Source organism: Phascolarctos cinereus, unplaced genomic scaffold (assembly GCF_003287225.1).
Source record: "Phascolarctos cinereus isolate Bilbo 61053 unplaced genomic scaffold, phaCin_HiC Scaffold_726;HRSCAF=1367, whole genome shotgun sequence".
NCBI classification, from domain to species: Eukaryota; Metazoa; Chordata; class Mammalia; order Diprotodontia; family Phascolarctidae; genus Phascolarctos; species Phascolarctos cinereus.
The window spans coordinates 73618389-73638597 of NW_027556098.1; positions in this window are offsets into that span (position 1 = coordinate 73618389).

Consider the following 20209-nt stretch of genomic DNA (forward strand, 5'->3'; position numbering starts at 1 on the left):
ATAATATTTAAATGAATTATTTGCTAAAAGTTGTTCTTAGAACAATATTGCTATTACTGTATACAATGTTCTCTTGGTTCTGCTTATTTCACTTCATTATTTTGTGAGTCTATCCATGGTTTTCTAAGATCATTGAATTCATCATTTCTTATAGCACAGTAGTATTCCATCACAGTCATATACAAAAATTTGTTCACACATTCCCTAATTCTGAATATTTTAAATGGTAGGATCATCTCTAAATCAATGTGGACATTAACAAATTAGATGTTTGTTATTTGGTATTCAAAGTTATTATATATTGAGCCTATCCAGTAGGACTGATTTAATAAGCAAATTACCACTTTATTGAAAGCAATAGAAGAGAAAAATTAGTTTGAGAAGTGATTATCTGTCTAAGAAAGTGGTAGTGAAAAAGAGATTTGGACTTCTAGAGGATGGATTCAAACACAGAGATGACAGATTCCCCAGCCAGAAATGGAGTACAACTAGCAAAAGCTGGTACAAATGTATTTGTTGGGTTTCTTGCAAATTTAATGAACAGGTTTTTGTTGTTGTTGTTGTTTTAGAAGATAGAAGAGAGAGAGGATTTCCTATGTATCTTCCTGAAACAGACAAAGAACAAATATCATTTAAGACATCCGGAATTTCAAAGGAAACAAGATCCAAGAAAAAGCGAGTAGTGAAATCAGTGGCCTCAAAAAAGCAATTGCACAGAATTTAGACAACAAACAAGAAGACCTAGAAATCTTAACAAAAGGAGGCCAATTGTTCCTACTAGGTATCACTTAAATTTGGTGGGATGAAAAGCATTACTGGACCATGGCTCTGGATGAACTGGCAAAGTATATAGGTGAAGCATTTTACACTAAGAAATAAAACAGTCATAGAAAGAAAGGAACAATCTCAGGAGGGAAGTATGGCAGAATATTTGAGTGAAAGGAGTGAGAAATGGAAGTGATTTAGTCATTGAAGGATATGACAGAATACCTGGACCAAAAGAGAAGCAGAGAAGAAGTTTGGGAAATAGATAACAAGGCTACAGTAATGATATAAAGATATAAAGGATTTCTGTCTCTCTCCATGTATCTTTCTGTGTCTCACTCACTCTCTCTCTCTCTCTCTCTCTCTCTCTCTCTCTCTCTCTCTCTCTCTCATATTCTTTGTGGTGAATGTGTGTGTGTCTCATCTAATCCCATATAAAATATTTAATAAATCTTTACTAAATGAGTAAATCAGTGAATTACAAAACATTACTGGCAGACACAAGCAAATGTCATGGAAATATTACTTTTGCTTTCTAGGAACTGTTTTCTGTGATATAATTCCTGAATTCTTTCGGAAGAGTCTTTTGTGTCTTTTGCATCCTCAATGCTTGTATTCAGCCCAACTTTGACTCATACAGAAATTATTTACATATCCTTCATCTGTGCAGAAAAATAGCCAATCAAATTTCAGTACCAATGAATTGACTGTATTTCAGGAATTTAAGGTCTATGACTTTCTCTTAATGTTGGATGGTTTTCTACAAAATACATTTTAATTACACTTGAAATATTTCCAAGTCAGGTTCAGATCTTAATCTTTTAGATTGGATAGATTGAACCAAAGCATCATTCCACAAATGTGTAGCTTCGTCACAAATGGTTACCATGTTGTCATCAGTCGCCAAAAGGATATGCTGGCATTTTTCATAGAGGTTATACCCCCATCATCTTTTGTCACTGAGCTAACACAGATCAATGACAAGTTTTAGCTAAGACTGAATGGCAGTTCAATGACTAAGGGAGAATTAAGTTCATTGAAATTTCTTCAAGCTAAATGATTTTGTGAAAAGAATAATTATTAAAGGACTAGGAATAGGCATCAGAACTGAACCTGTGATTTAGTATGGAGGAGTTATGATTTGCTGATCAATTCACTGCCAAGAAGTATATGTCAGAGTCATGGCTTAATTTTTGACTACCAAGCCAACACTCTACTATGGTATTCCTTCTTTCCATTCTGACATGCATATAGAATCTACTTAAAGTTTCGCTGGGTGATTATATGAACATTTTTGATGATTCTTTCAACTGCTAGGTCTAGAACAGTTTTAAGGCAACAAGCAGAGCTACATAAGTACAAATTATTTAGGAATTATGTATCTTTCCCTTTCTCTTTTCCTTTTTTGCTTTCCTTCTTTCTTCAGCTATTTGTAAAGCTTCATCAGACAGCCATTTTGCTTTCTTGCTCTTCTTTTTCTTTAGGAAGTTTTTTGTTACTACCTCCTGTATAATATTGTGAACCTCTGTCCATAGTTCTTCAGGGACTCTATCTACCAGATCTATTCCCTTAAATCTGTTCATCACTTCTACTTCATATTCATAAGAGATGTTATTTAGGTCATACCTGTACAATCTGATGATTTTCCCTACTTTCTTCAATTTAAATCATAATTTTGCAAGAAGAAGCTCATGATCTGAGCCATAGTCAGTTTCACTTGGCTCGAAACTTAGCGTTAACAAAATAAAAAACAAACAAAAATTCCCCCCACAAATCCTAAGATCGTGACAACTGGTCCCATCACTTCCTGGCAAATAGAGAGAGAAGAAATGAAAGCAGTCAGATTTTATATTCCTGGGCTCAAAGATCACTGTAGATGGTGAATGTAGCTATAAAATTAAAAGATAATTGCTCATTGAAAAGACAACTATGACAAATCTGGAAGCACATTAATAAGCAGAGACATTATCTTTCTGACAAAGGTTCACATAGTCAAAGCTATAGTTTTTCCAGTAACAATGTATAGCTATGAGAGTTAGACTGCAAGGAAATCTCAGTGCTGCAGAATTAATGCTTTTAAATTGTGGTGTTGAAGAAGACTTTTGAGAATCCTTTGGATATCAAGGAGATCAAATCAGTCAATATTTTAATCAGTTAATTCAGACTATTCATTGGAAGGACAAATACTGAAGCTTAAGCTAAATAATTTGGCTACATAATGAGAAGACAGGACTCATTGGAAAAGACCCTAATTTTAAGAAAGATTGAAAGCAAAATTAGAAGGGGACAACAAAGAATGAAATGGAAGCAATGTGTCATGAAAGGAATGAACATTAGCTTGGACAGACTTTGGGAGATAGTAGAGGATAGATGGACCTGGAATGCTGTCATCTAATGGTCATGAAGAGTCAGATGCTACTGAATTAATTAAAAACAACATTAAGATTTTTTTTCCCAGGCAGCTATATGGCAAATGGATAGAGCACCAGGCCTGGAGTCAGGAAGACTTGAATTCAAATCAGGCCTCAGACTAGACATGACACTTATTAGCTCTGTGACACTGGACAAGTCTCTTAACCCCAATTGCCTCACAAAAAAATATTTATTTTTCCCCATCCTCTTGATGAAGGGGAATGCCACAAACACCATGCATTCAAATAGCACTTGCCTATCATGGTTTAAGATCAATACATTACCTCTCTCTTTTATAGGAGATATAAAAGTTCAGAGACTTTACCTTTATGGAATTGACATATTTAAAAAAGAAAAAAAACAATAATGCTAATTCTTTCACTTTGAGGGCTAAAAAGACCACCCATGGTATCCCCACAGCCTAGCACAGCCAGAATGGTGTACAACTTAAATTTAATAAAGATTTTTTTTAAAAAATCTTGAGCATTTTGTTACTACTATTGCAGTAATAACAATAAATAATTATGACAAAGATGAAAATGATAAAAATATGTAAAGCTATCTTTTTCATATAAAGATAAGTATACGTGATTTGCATCCTAAAACTTCATATTTTATATCCAAGTAATTTATAAGTCCTAATTATTTCTGTATGCTTCACCTTTCTATTTTTTTTTTTTGGAAGTCATATTCCTATTTGTTTCAGCTGGACCTTAAGATAGCACTTCTATTTTCATAAAATACTGACCTGCCCTTATGTGTGTCATAGGTCAATTCTACTGAAACCTTTGCAAAAGCAGAAGAATTAGGCCTTGTGTAAACAATGCATCACTAATATGAGACATGTTATTGGCTAACATTCAAAATGTCACTGAAAAGTTAGAAGTTCCATTTTTATGTAGCTAATACTGATATTACAAAATTGACCTTTTAGCATTATCTGATTAGTATTTATTAAATTACTTATACTGTCTCTAGTCAAACAATTTCTACCTTTTCCAGGTCTACTAGGTAGTATTTAAAATAACCAGTTCTGTATTTCAGCCATAAACACACACACACACACACACACACACACACACACACACACACACACACAGATTATGTCTATTTGAACTACCAAGTGAAAATCCACAATGTTACATAAAGTTTTCTCCATCCATTTAATTTGATGGTTTTACAGTAAACGTCCTCAGTGCTTTGTAATAGAATCACATGTTAGGAAATAATATCAGTGGAACTGAATGTTATAATAGGATAATGATTTCCTACTGCATTTCATCATTAGTATTTCAAGCTAACAACATCGATATTATGACAACATTTGCTTTTGAAATTATTTTATTAATTTGATTAAGCTTGATCTATTTTTTTCTGTTTTAAGTGAAAAAGAATATACTCCATAATGAGTTTAGAATTCAGGTACATGATAACCTGTTGGATAATCACTCTTTTTTGTAGACTTATTCACTGAAAAGTAATTTTTTGCTCATTGTTATGGAAATGAGAACAATTGTGTGTCATAAACAACCTTTTCTAGTTTGAGTATAAAGAAGCTTAAATAAGACAATTGTGGTATCCTATTGAGCCAAGTAATAGCTCTAGATCTTTACCATATACAAATGAATAAGGTGCTTCCAATTATTCTTGTGAAAATAAAATAAAAATATATAAATCATGTAAAGAATTCATAAAAGTCTTTGGAATCAGGTCTTTTTTTCCTAGTAATTATAGTAGGTTCCTTCGTTTACTTAATATAAATTTGGACTTAGTGAACAATAATAAACATAGAAAGAAAGAAATGTAGAATCTATCACCTACTGAAAGAAACTTCAGGGGATTTCATGATTCAGATCAAGAGCCTCCACGTGACAGTGAAAATACTGCTAACATACTGAAAGAAGGCATTGTCATCACAAACTATACCCATAATCACACAAGACTTGACAGCTTCTGCCTAAAACCAGAACTGATAATGGAATACATCATATTAATGGGTGAAAGATATAGGATTAAAACAAAAAAAGAAGTTTCTCTGAAAAGCTTAATATAAAGTTGGGATGGAGGAAAGTGAGAGAGAACAAAGATTCCCAATTCTTTCTAACCTGAGTTGAATACAAATTTTAAACTGCAAACACAATTCCAGAGAACTCAAGAGGGCAAATTCATCTGAGCATGTGGAAGGAGCTGTATGATGATGCATGTTGAACATTCTACCATGGAGAGAAGAAATAAGTGTCTTTAAGGATCATAATGTCTTCAAAGAGTATTGGCAGAGTTGAATAATTCAAAGAAGACAAAGATGGAGAGGCATTAATTTTATTTTGAGAGTCTTAAAAAGCAAAATAGAAGGTAGGGCAAAAAGAAGAATATAAGGGACAACATGTAGAAAGGAGGAAGAAGGGAATGAAACCTGCTGTTTCTCATAATTGGGGCTCATTTGAAGAACATATGAACAAAGGAAGGAGTAGGCTAAATGGGCATCAGAAAAACCTCACTGATTTATGAAATGTGCCAAGTCAGATTGAACATACACAAAAAGTTTTGTTTAGAAATATATTAAATTTAGGGCAGTGCAGTGGTTGCAACACTGGCCATGGAGTCAGGTCCTCAAATCTGGCCTCAGACATTTACTAACTGTGTGACCCTGGACAAGTCACTTAACCCTGATTGTATTAAAATATGATAAACCCAATAGGAAAACAACTATGAAAAAGGAGGGAATAATATTAAAACAGAGAAGTGTAGAGGAAAGGGGCTAGTTATAGCAAAACAAATTTCTTAATCTCAAAGTAGAGAAAGAGTAGGGGAAGAAAAGTACTAGAATCTAAGGAGGTACATTGGATTGCCTCTTAGACAACTAGGGAATAGCTGAAAAATTTGAGATATACTAATATACTGAAATGTTGTGGTTTCATAAACAATTGTGAAGGAAAGGATTTCAAAGAATCCTTGACAGTTTGAACCAACAGAAAATTAAGTGAGCAGAACAAAAGTCAGCAGAAGCAATATGAAAGGATTAGATAGTTTTACTTTTATTCAGTGTTTTTTAGTTTAATATGCAGCAACCCCCTTCCCCCTACAAAACTTATTCAGGCGTGTAACTCAGACTGTATTTGTTCCTTAGTGTTTGTTTTGTTTTGTTTTTGTTTTTGTTTTTTCCTAGCTATTTCATTCTGGACTTAAGCACTCTTGCCTCAGTTCTTATAGGACCACAACACACATTTGTATTACATCCCTACATTACCTGAGCATGCTTTCACTTTTGTATTCATTAAAAAAATAAATAAGGTCATGTGTTTTCCATGTATACACATTGGTCTCTTTAGGCAACTCTTGTTTTGTCTATCATCACAATCACATCTCATTATGTCTTCAGAATGCCATTCTTAACAGATTATCATTTCTTCTAGTCCAATTCAACCTGAGATGATTCCTTTTTTTGAACTCTCTAAAAATTATTCTTCCCAAATAGGTTTGTGCCATATTATGCTACTCTTTCTCTCTTTCTACATCACAAATTCTAAGATGGAGTGGTTCTAAAGTTCCTACAATTTTTAGTTTAGCAACCACTTTCTCTTTGATAGTGGCAATCAAATCCAGAATAGCACTCCTCTTTTATGTTGTTGTTATTCCCTCTCTCTTCTGAGGTATGAAACAATCATTAAGTCAAACCAATAATTCATTAGTTGTTTCATATTTGGCAGGGAATGAACTTCAAGCTATTGTTGGGTAATTGATATCCTTTACCATCTCTATATTGTGATTTTATGCCAGGCTTATGATTTCTTTCCCTGAATACCAATCTGTTGTCTCCGCTTATCCTGGTGGTCTATAGTATATTTCAGCAATCCCCAGCTCCATCTACTATCCCTGTATAGATCACAATGATATTGGAGATGCCCTGTGTCTATCTGTTTTACATGAGGATTTATGGCTTCCTAAGGATTCAGTCAGCTTGATCAGATAATTGAGTAGAAAGTTAAATGTTTCTATATTCCTAAGGCAATGGGCTTTGAGGGTTCCACTGATTTTATTTGTCCAGGGATGTATTGGAAAGAATTGAAAACAAAAAAGACAGTATCCCTTCAGTGATGGGAAAAAAAGGTTGCTTTCAAATTTCATCTATTACTGACATCTTAAGCACTTCAGCTAAAGTATTTTCCCTTTAATATGACAATAGTTATTGGAGAGAAGAGTAGGATGTCAGTGGCTTGCATATTATCCATATTAGATTTATCACTATTTCTATCAAGTTTTATAGCATTTTCTAAGCCTTTCCTATTTAAGTGTTTTGCGTTTCTAATCTTTACCTCCCTAAAGAAATTTTAAGTGTCCTGGGGACAATGATCATCTAACATAACCCTGAACTCTACATCATTAGGCATAAAGTAACCTATGAATAAATGTGTTTCTTATATTAATTAAAGGCAAGGTATTTTTATAATTGTAATTCTTCAAATAATATAAAAATCTATGAAGAATTGATATTTTTTTTAATTGCAAAAGAATTCTGATTGACTAGTTAGGACTACTGAATAAATGGGAAATGAACAGATTAACTTTCCATGAATATATTTTTATTTCTAATGCGCTATGATAAGTATTGCTCAATAAATACTTTGGGACAAATTGTCTGTCATCCTTTAATATATGCAGAAACTTTGGACTTTTAAAGATGACCACTTTGTTGTTGAAAATTTAAATTCAGTATACAGTCTGGGGATCAGGTTAAGGTAAGAAAAAAGTAAATAGATAGATGATCATATATTGGCCATGTAGAAAACGCTAATTAAAATTTTGATCCCCTTTTAGTCAATAACTTTTAATCTGTCTAACCATTTTAAAAGAATTTATTTAAAAAAATATTGAATGTGAAATATCTGTACTTCTCTAGGAAAAGGCTATCTATTGTGCTTTCTAATCATATATAAATTTTATCCATATACATCTTCTATGACATATAAGGATTATATTATTGAAGGAACATGAAAAATCAACAATTATACGAAGATGGAATGGAAGGGAACATATATCTACAACTCACATCTTAATGAACAGTATACTGAGCCTACTTCTATACACTGAATTTTAGGATGAGAAGGAAATAGAATAAGCATGCAGTAAGTATTTACTATGTTTTAGGCATTGTGATAAGGGTTTTATAAATATCATCCCACTTGATCCTGACAACCTGTGAGGTAGGTGCTATTATTCCCATTTTACATTTGAGGAAAGTGTCCTTTCCAGGGTCACACACAGATATGGACTCAGGTCTTCTTGACTCCAGGTCCAGCATTCTATCTACAGCTGCCTTAGAAAAATCAGACAATGTAAAGTCCAATTTTCGGGAAACCTCTTGGATGAAAAGTCATTTTGCCATAAAACGCAGTAAAATAATTGATGAGAATCAGGTGCCAAGAAAGCCTAAAATTTAAGAACAACTTTCGATTTATGTCAGATCTGATCATTTTGATACTCTGGCACCTGAGAAAATAATTCACTATAATGCTTTAGAAGTTAATCTTCATGCATAGAATCATGTATAGGATATTTAAAAACAGAGGAGAATGAAAATAATCTTCCAGGACCTAAAATTAAGAATACACTTCTAATGTCAAAAGCAAGTGGAATATTTTAAAGATGGGGACACGATTGCTGGATTTTACAGGACAACTTCATTTACATATCTACTCCCAGGTACAAAAAAAATGACTTGTGATTAACATTGTGACCATAGTGCCAGACCCTACTGTTTGGTTTAAACTTAACTATCTTGTATAAAATGGGATTCCAAAATTAAAGTCGAAGCCAAGTCTCAAGAATATTTCTGTTCTATCTTTGGTTTCATTACAATAATCAATTCTGAATGCATTTGGTAAGGAATCTTTTAGAAACATTTCCTTCCCATTTAATAATCTGTCATTAAATAGACTATGATGAATACAAAATGTATTTTAGGCACAAGTCAAAAAGGCTTTCATTTTTGCTTTATCTCCTGAAATTTTAATTTTAAAATTATAAGTGGTCCATGATCTTTAAAATTATTATTAAAATCTTGAAGAGATGACAGGTTTTAACACAATCCTTCTAAACTCTGTGAACAGATGATTTGATCTTCACAGAATAATAGATATCACTATGGGCTTGGATTGCAGATTAATATTATTTCTTTCTATAATGAGTCCACTGTGTAAAAAGGAAGTGATACATGCAATGCATCGTGACCTTAGTATGCCATTTTGTTTTATCTCACACACTGATCTTAAGGCTGCTCAGGCGTATGGAAAAGTTACTTAAGAGAAAGACACGAAGTGGGATACCTGATAATAAATGGTCTAGTGTCATTCTATTAAGGATTACAGGGTAAAGCTCGGCAGAGTTAGGTGTTTGAATCCATATATGTGTATATATGCATGCATGCATACATATGTACTTATATGTAGATATGTTTATTTTTAAATTTATTTTGATTTATCAATAATCACTTCTATATGCTTTTGAGTTTAAAAATTTTCTCCCCCTTCCTCCCCACCACCCTCCCCAAGATGGCACATTATCTGATATAAGCTATACATTTACATTCCTATTAAACATATTTTCACATTAGTGATGTTGTAAGTAAAAATTAAAACCAATAGGAGAAGCCATCAGAAAGAAGAAACAAAACTCAGCAGAAGAGAAAAACAAAGATAGTATTTCAAATTCCATAGTTCTTTCTTTGGATGTGGGTAGCATTTTCCATCATGAGGCCTCTGGAGATGTCTTAAATACTTGTATTGCTGGGAAGGGTTAAGTTTATCAATATTAGTCATCACACAACGTGGCTGTTATCGTGTACAATGTTCTCTTGGTTCTGCTCACTTCACTCTGCATTAGACCATACAAGTCTTTCCAAGTTTTTCTGAAGACAGCCTGTTTATCATTTCTCATACCACAATAGTATTCCATTACATTCATATACCGCAACTTACTCAGCCATTCCCCAATTGGTGGGCATCCTCTCAGTTTCCAAGTCTTTGCCACCACCAAAAGAGCTGCTATGAATATGGCTGTTTGTGTGGGTCCTTTTCCCATTTGTATGATCTTTGGGATATAGCCCTAGAAGTGTTTTTCCTGGGTCAAAGGGTATGTACATTTTTATAGCTCTTTGGACATAGTTCCAAATTGCTCTCCAAAAAGATTGGATCATTTCACAACTTCACCAACAATGCATTTGTGTTCCAATTTTCCCACATCTTCTCCAACATTTATCATTTTCCTGTTTTGTCATGTTGGCCAATCTGATACGTGTGATGTGGTACTTAAGAGTTCTTTTGATTTGCATTTCTCTAATCAATAGTGACTTAGAGCATTTTTTCATTTGACTATAGATGGCTTTAATTTCTTCATCTGAGAACTGTCTGTTCATATCCTTTGACAATTTATCAATTGGGGAATGGGTTGTATTCTTGTAAATTTGACATAATTCTCTATATATTTTAGAAATGAGGCCCTTATCAGAGAGACTGGATGTAAAAATTCTTTCCCAATTTTCAACCTTCTTTCTAATCTTAGTTGCATTGGCTTTGTTTGTGCAAAAACTTTTTAATTTAATGTAATTAAAATTATCCATTTTGCTTTTTGTAATGTTCTCTATCATGAATTATTCTGTTCTCCATAGATCTGATAGGTAAACTATTCCTTGCTTTCCCAGTTTGCTTATAGTATTAACCTTTATATCTAAGTAATGAACCCATTTTTACTTTATTTTGGTATATGGCGTGAGGTTTTGGTCTATGCCTAGTTTCTACCATACTCTTTTCCAGTTTTCCCAGCAGTTTTTTTTCAAAGAGTGAGTTCTTATTCCAAAATTTGGGGTCTTTGGGTTTCTCAAATAATAGATTACTATAGTCATTGACCACTGTGTCTTGCATATTTAGCCTGTTCCACTGATCCACCACTCTATTTCTTAGCCTGTACCAAGCAGTTTTGATGATTGCTGCTTTATAATACAATTTAAGATCTGGAATGGCTAGGCCACCTTCTCCTCATTTCTTTTCATTAGTTCCCTTGATATTCTGGATCTTTTGTTTTTCCAAATGAATCTTGTTACTATTGTTTCTAACTCTATAAAATAATTTTTTTTGGTAGTTTGATTGGTATGGCACTGAAGGAAGAGGTGAGACCAATTACAAGTGAGGGTATTACAATATTCTAGTAGTAACATGCATGTTATTTTTTTCCCCTTTTATTTCCTTTTTTTGTAGGGGGGGGCAATTGGGGTTAATGACTTGCCCAGGGTCACACAGCTACTAAGTGTCAAGTGTTTGGTCTGAGGCCAGATATGAACTTAGGTCATCCTGACTTCAGGGTCGGTTTTTTATCCACTGTGCTACCTAGCTGACCCCACCCCAACATGCATATTATTAAAACACTTTAGAAAACCTGCAAACTAGCAGCATAACTCATTTTGAATTAAGTGTAAAAAAGTACGTAAAAGGAATATAGCATTAGACTATAACACACACAGGCAAAATCTCTTTTTCTTATCCTCCTTCTCCTTTTCCTCTTTCGCCTGTTCTACTTCTTCCTCAGAAAGCTATTATAATGTTGTAACTGGCCAAGGAGTGCCTTGTCTTGGACAGGGAATTCTGCCTGATGTCTATCTCTATGGTGACTTCTCTGCTTATAAATGTGTGATAAGGTGAAATGGATGAACTCTGTCCTAATCCAGAATGTGCACAGATATTTGTATATTTTTTCCTGTCCACTGACCATATCATGAAGAAAAGCCTTTTAATTGGTTGCTGACCCAGAGCTGAGTATTCATGCAAAAAGTTCTAACAAAGGAACTTTACCTTTTCTTTCTTCCTTGCTATTCACAAAGTATGACAAATCACTGAGCTCCAGAGGATCTGGCATTGGCAAATGATATTGGGATAGCAATCACTGGTAATTAATAACTGGAAGAACATACTAGAAAGTGGGTTCAAGCCAATATAATTAAATAATCCCAATGTCTCTCAATGGAGTATCTCTAGAATCATGATGGGAAATAGAGTAGCAGATTGGCTTTAAGGATCTGACCTGTCAGCTTGTTTATGGTTGTAGCAGGTGAAGGAAGAGGTGGGACAAATTGCAAGTGAGGATATTACAATATTACAGTACTAACATGAATGTTATTTTTACTCATTGTCATATTATATAAAGACATATACCAACAATCACCGTTTTGCTTAAGATATACATTATGAAGAAGAAAGGAAGTGTTTGAATTGGATTATCGATAGAGAAAAGCATTAAAAAAAAACTGAGGATTTTTGGTGCCCTTCCATGGTTCCAATATTTTTTGGCAGAAAAGTTAGTTTCTTCTTTAAGAAAGCATAGATAATATTGTTCCTACCTACCTCTCCAAAATGAAAGTGACTGAAATACCTGCAAGTATAAATCAAGCTTTTCTGAAATATGGAGCAAAGAGATCCATTCTCAAAGGCAGAAAAATCTGAGTTCAAGTCTTGTTTTTAACACATACTAGCTAAGAGACCTTGAGCAATTAACTACTCAGAAGCTGTCTAAGATTAAATATTGAAGAATATATGTTAAATTTCCTTTTAAAAGAGTTTCCTATATAAATGAAATCCAGATCTAGGCTGGATCCATATTTTTCTATAGATCTTTATCACTCTTCTTTTAGGGTGTCAGTCTTTATATTTCTCATCATTATATGCCAAACACTGTGTAGTATGGTAGTGAGTTTTTGAGTTACAGCTTCAAAGATAAAGTTCAAGAAGCTAAGATTAATAAAAATCTTGCAAAACTGAACAGAAAAGGGGTTGGTTGATTTAGAAGAAAAGGCATGAAACATTTTTTTTATTGCCTACAAAACTGAAATACCATTATCTTTATTGCCAGTGTTCATAAAGGATTATCTAAAAACCACTAAAAATTTTGCTTTTATTTCACACTCTTCAATAATTATCCATTTGATAAAGTCAGAAAAGTATGTTAGAACTTTATTCACTGCCTTTATTTTTCTCTTATTTACAGCAGAGTATATCAGCAATTGTGTGTGTGTGTGTGTGTGTGTGTGTGTGTGTGTGTGTGTGTTTTAAAGGAAAAAAAAACTACAGCAGACCCAGTTCTCAGCATGGAACTGGTAATAGCATAAATTATTGAAACTGCCTGGACACAGTTCTTTAGATCAAGTTAACTAGAAGGGAGAAGAAGCAATTGTTTATATTCCAAGCAAAAATAGCTGCTTCCAATATCAATAAAGACCCATAAACAAAAATAAGACATTCATTATCATTATGGGTAAAACAAATTGCTATTTTCCAGCATCAGTTGAAGAGTTATAGTGAACAGTTGATAAATACTGAATGCTAAAATGTATGCTTTCCAGATGCCCTTCCTCACAGAATCTCAGAAGGTCTCAAAGGGAATCCCAGAGCTCATCTAGTTTAATTCAGATCTGAGAAGGAATTCCCAAAATATCCCTAATTAATCAATTTAACCAGTGACACTGGGAAACCAATTAGTCCATGCTGGAGCAGTTTAGATCTTCCTATAACCTACTGACCTATCACAGAAAAATGATTCAATTCAAGCAAAATTTATTAAATGGCTACTAAGTGCATAGTATTGTGCTAGGTACTGGAGATATGAAGACAAAGTAACAAAAGGCTCTGTTTTTAAGAAGATTTAACCTCTCTTACCAGCAGCTGCAAGTGGAATAGTAGTGAATTGTATTGAAAAGGAGTTTCTGTCAGAAGAAACAGTTCTTAAATAAGGGAGTTGCTATGGTTCAAGTAGTTGCTATATCATTAGAAATAAACAGCATATCTACTAGAAGAAAGTCATTGAAAATAAGAAAGGCTTCATACACATACATTTGCAGCAAAACTTTTTACATTAGTAAAGAAATAGAAGCAAGGTAAATGTCCATATATTTGTGAGTGACTAAATAAATTGTGGTACATGCTTTTAATGAAATAATATTGTGATATTGAAAATGAATATAGGGAAATATGGCATAATTTGCCTGAACTGAGACAAAGTAAAGTAAGCAGAGCCAGGAAAAACATACACAGAATGAACAACTCAATGTAAATGGAAGGAATAATCAGCACAAAAGAATCAAAAATGAACGCTATAAAAATACTGAAACAAGTAAAGTTTCACTCCAAAGAAAATATATTAGTAGATATTTCCCCATACTCCAATGCAGGTTTGGGGTCTGTAGCTGTGGAACATTGCATATAACAATTTTTTAAAATATGTTCATTAATTTTGCTTATTTTCTCCTCTTCCTAATTGTCTTTTTTTCAAAAAAGCTTGATTATAAAGAATAGGAAGAGATACAGGAAGACTACAAAATGTAAAAAAAAAATAAATGCATGAATTAAATCAATTAAACAAGAAATAGGTTACATAAGATGGGGGAAAACCAAAAACTTTTCCTTTCTAACTTTTCTTAAGTTTGGAAAGTAATCCACATAAATTGTTATCACCTTGACTCAATGTGGCATATGCTAAAATTATTGTAGTGCCCATTTTAAAGATGAGAAAATTGAATTCACGGTGGTTTAGTGGCCTGTCCTTGGTCACTCCATTGGGGCAAACTAACAATTGTTAAATGCAATAACCAATTGAATTAAAGTGCTATATATCCTGAAATTACATTCTATTTTATAAAGATTTACTTGATATTTCATGGAGCACAGAAAATTGCTATACCCTATGGCAAAGCATAAGAGTTTCACATGACCAGTTTTCTCTGCTAGAAAAATGTCTGTGCTGACCCCATCTTGAATTGGTTCACCTCTTTGATTATCACCCACTTGATACTTCTATGTTACAGTATTTGTCTTTCTTTGTAAATGTATTCATTAATCATTTAGTGAGAAGATGTGTTAAATGTAAACTAGGTAGGCTGTCAAAATTCTTCTTACTCTCTGAAACAGTTGTTCTAAACCTTTTCTTCCTCCCTCAAACCTCCCATACTTCCTCCTCCCTTCTTTTGGCGGAGGATCGTACCTCTTACTTTTCAGAGAAGTGTTGGTATTTGTTGTGAGCTCCGTCCCCTCTCATTCTCTTCATCTAGAAACCAATTGACATAATCTCCTAATCCCTCTTCCTTTCCCTAATCTTTGATAATAATAATATGAATGTGAATATTTTTCTTTCCTATTTACATTTGACCCCAACCCCTCCAATCTTTCCAGAATTAATTATCAATCATCTTTCCATTCTTGAATCTTTGCTTCCTCCCAATTAACTGGTTGGTTTCTCCTCCATTGCCTTTAAATAATCTAAATCTCCCCTCATCATTGAAATTATTTCCTAGATGCTATCAGTTCCTCAAACTATGATTTTATATGTCTAAATGTTTTCTCTGCCAAACTCCTTGAAAAGAGTTGTCTATAGAGATGATAGATTAATATAAAGAATAGGAAAGATATTGATGTGGACAACATGGTAATTTGTTTTGCCTGACTATTTCTATTTGTTAAAGGATATTTGATAGTTGAAAAAATGTAATTAAAAAGAAAAAGTTGCATATATTTGTTGTCCTTTCATTCCTCAACCCTTCACAATCTGGCTCATGACGTGATCACTTAAATGAAAGTTATTTCCAAAGTTATCAAATATCTCTTAGCTTTCATACCACTTTTTTTCCTCTCACTTAGTCCTTCTCTACCTATTTGTTGCCTTTGTCACTGTTGACCACCCTTTTTCATCTTAGAAACACTCTCCTTTCTGTGTTTTTGTGATACTGCTCTATCCTGGTTCACCTTCTACCTGTCTGATAGCCTCTCAGTCCCCTTTGTTGTCTCATCATTCATATCTCATCACTAAATGTAGGTATTCTGAAGATCATGTTCTAGGCTCTCTTCTTCCCCTACACTCTATTGATAGCCTTGTGTGCTCTCACAAGTTTAACTGTTATCACCATGCCAATGACTTTAATATCTATCTATTTATCTATCTATCTATCTATCTATCTATCTATCTATCTATCTATCTATCTATCTATCTATCTATCTATCTATCCAACCCTAGTCTCTATCCTGACATTTAGTCTTCCATCACCAATTGCCTGTTGGAAATTTCAAACTGGATTTCTCAGAGGCATCAACATGTCCAAATTTAATTCATTATATTTCCTCATACGCCTTTCCTTATCATAAACTTCAACATTTCTGCTGAAGGTACCCCTGTTCAGAGGTTTCAAACCTCTAGAAGTAGCTTGGAATCCTTACTCTCCATAACCACACATGTATACTCTGTGGTCAAATCATGCTATTTTACTGTCACAAATTCTCTTATTTCTAATCCCTTTATATCAGTAAGCTAGCTGTTACCTTTGCTCAAGTCCTCATCATGTCTTACCTAGATTGCTGCCACAGCTTACTAATTGATGTCTTGATTCAAGAGTTTTTCTATTCTATTTGCTAAAAGCTGATATCAAAATAATTTTCCTTAAATTCAGATATTATAAATCATTATGGCAACATCTATGTAGTGCTTACTTTGTGTGCCAGGCACTGTGCTAAGTGCTTTACAATTTTTAGGTCATTTAATCTTCACAACAATCCTAGTAGGTAGGTTTTATTTTTATATCCATTTTACAGATGAGAAAACTGAGTCAAACTGAGGTTAAATCACTTGCTCAGGTCACCCAGCTAGTAGGTAACTAAGACTCCACTGTCACCTAGCTGCCTATATTTTTGTTTTTCAGTCATTTTACTCATGTCTGACTCTGCATGACCCCATTTGTGGTTTTCTTGGCAGAGGTACTGGAGTGTCCTGCCATTTCTTTCCACAGATCATTTTATAGCTGAGCAAACTAAGGCAAAGAGGGTGAAGTGACTTGCCCAGGGCCTCACAATTAGTAAGTGTCTAAGGCCAGATTTGAACTCAGGAAGGTGAGTCTTCCTGACTGCAGGCCCAGAACTCTATCTGCTGTGCCACCTAACTGTCCATATTACTCCTATACTCAATCTACTCCAGTGCTTTCCTACCACCTCTAGACAAAATAAAACTGCATGATTTTTTTTAAAAAACTACACAATCTGGCCTCTCTTTTCAGCCTCATTGGATCCAACACTCTACAATAAAGCAAAACTGTCATTTTTTCTCTTCCTCACATTGATATTCCACATGATGACCTGTATGCTTAAAAGGCCTTCCTGCATTTTCTCCACTTCATACACTTCCTTTGTTCCTTGAAGATAAAGTTCATTCACTACCTTCTTCATGAAGTTCTCCTAATACTATTTACCAAGCTATCTTATATTTAACTACTCTCTCCCTCTCCCTTCCCTCCTCTCTCCCTTCCCTCCTCTCTCCCTTCCCTCCTCTCTCCCTTCCCTCTGTGTCTCCTTATCTACATGTATGTAATACACACACATATATGTTATATGTGCATGAATATGCATTCGTGTTTATTAACTTAACATGTGTACCATATGTATTGTATATATTGTCCCTAATTGAATCTAAATTCCTTAGAAGTAGTGATTATGGTTGTTTTCTTTGTGCTTATATCTCCAATGACCAGCACAGTTCCTAGTAGATAATAGATGCTGAATAAATGCTTAACCATTGATTATTTCCACATAACTCCTAATAGAATGATCTGGATATTTTAGGAACATAATAAATATTCTTACTGGCTTAGAGGCATGAACATGAACTTGGGTAAAAAAAAATTGGATTCAATCAATAGAACCAGTTTGTTACAACACAATTTTTGACAGTTTTCATATCATTCAAATGATTTATATATAATGACAAGTAAAATATAAAAAAGAACAATTCTATTATCTGTCTTTCTATCTATCTGTCTGTCTATATGTCTCCACTAAAGCAAGGAATGCTTATCCAATTATATATCTATATCTCTCTATATAAGATATATTTCTATGGAGTGGTTATATAGTTGTATGTATGTCTTCTATCTATCTATCTATCTATCTATCTATCTATCTATCTATCTATCTATCTATTCTCTATATACTTTATGTATACTTGTATATGTATATATTTATGGGTATGCATGCACACAAACATGCACACACACACACAACACACACAATTTTTACAGACAACCAGATTTTTCTGATGCCAACCTTCAATTTAATTGGAAAGAAAGACAGCATGCTGAACAGACTGATGTGTCAGTAATAATCAAGATCATTATATCTAAACCTTAATAACAAAATGGTGAGTCATTTGTGAAGGCCTAAAATGGAATATCTTCTAGCCTTCATCAAAGTCATTTGAATTACTACCCATCCCACCTCTGCTTATCACTGACAATAATCTGTTTGCATCAATATTAAAGTTACAGAAGCATTTACTCATTTGGAACAGAAAAAATAAATTGCCAGGAGGAACACTTGAAGTTTCTAGCCATTAGTCATGCCTGAAGTCAAAGGGTATTTACAAAATGATTTTTGACTTAGTAATATATGCATGTAGCTCTCTTCCACTACCCTGCCCAATAGGATGCAAGATCCTTTAGGGAAAGGGATTTTTTAATTTTTGTCCTTTTATTTCCTATGTCTAGAATGTAGAAGGTACTTAATGAAAATTTGTTGATTCATTGACTGATTTTCTTCAAATGATCCCCAAATGACTTTTACCTAAAGTACTAAATATGAAATATTTAACTAAAAGTACTGTACTTTAAACAAAAAGATCATGGGATGTAGAAGGCGAAGGGACTTCAGCCCCAGTCCCATCATGTTGGCTCCAGGGCTGACCCACCGTCCATTAAACTATACTGTTTTTCACCTTGTGCAGAGCAGATGTTTAATATGTATTTGTTGTGCTGAATGGAAGTGGGCACTATGTAACATTTTAACTGGATGGAATAGATTTCTCTTTATACTTACAAGCTCCTGAGTTTGGTAAAGAGCTAACCAGAAAATCATACTCCCTTCTGATGATATGGTCCTTCACCTTCTCTAGAAATAACATATACTGTTTATAATAAATTTTGTAAGCAAAAAAATAAACTCACAAAAATATCTTTGAAAATAATTTGATATTACTTATGCAAAGTATTTTGAACATTGAAAACAATTTAATTTACATGATTTTCCAGTAATATGAAAAGGAAATGGGCACGCAATTTAACTGAGAATACGGAACTCCACAAAAGGAACTCTATCACTTTTTTATTTTTTTATTAATTTATTTTGATTTATCAATAATCACTTCCATAAACTTCCGTAAGTTTAAAATTTTTCTCCCCCTTCCTTCCCACCACCATCTCTCCAAGACAATGCACAATCTGATTTTTTTTTTGTCAATTGAGGTTAAGTGACTTGCTCAGGGTCACACAGCTAGTAAGTGTCAAGTGTTTGGTCTAAGGATGGATTTGAACTCAGGTCTGCCTGACTTCAGGGCCAGTGCTCTATTGCGCCACCTAGCTGCACCTCTATCAATTTTTAAGTAGACGCTTTTGCAGCTTCTCCTAGAGCAGGGTTTTTATAGGTTTCATCAAATTGCCAAAGGGGTCCATCATACACACACACACACACACACACACACACACACACACACACACACACACACAAAGTTAAAAATTCATATCCTAGTTTCCTAGTGCAAGGGAGATTAAGTGACTTCCCTGGGTCACACAGAATTTATGTGTCAGAGGGAAAACATTAATATAGTTCTGGATAACTGAAAGAGGAAAGAAACAAGCCTTTATTAAGTGCCTACTATGTGTCAGACAGTGTACTGAGTTCTTTATATGTGTCACCTGAAGTAATCCTTATATCTGTTTGAGGATGGTGCTATTTTAATCCTAATTTTATAATTGAAAATTTATAGTCAGAAAGAATTGGGTTCTGGTCCAACATCTTACATACAATTTCTATGGAACCCAGTGCAGGTTACTTTAACTTCCAAATATCCCCAATATAAAACAATAGAAACATGCAGACTGACATTTATTAAGGGCCTACTATGTGCCTGGTACTATGCTAAACATTGAGGGTTAAAAAAAATGTCACCTCTCTGAAGTAAATCACAG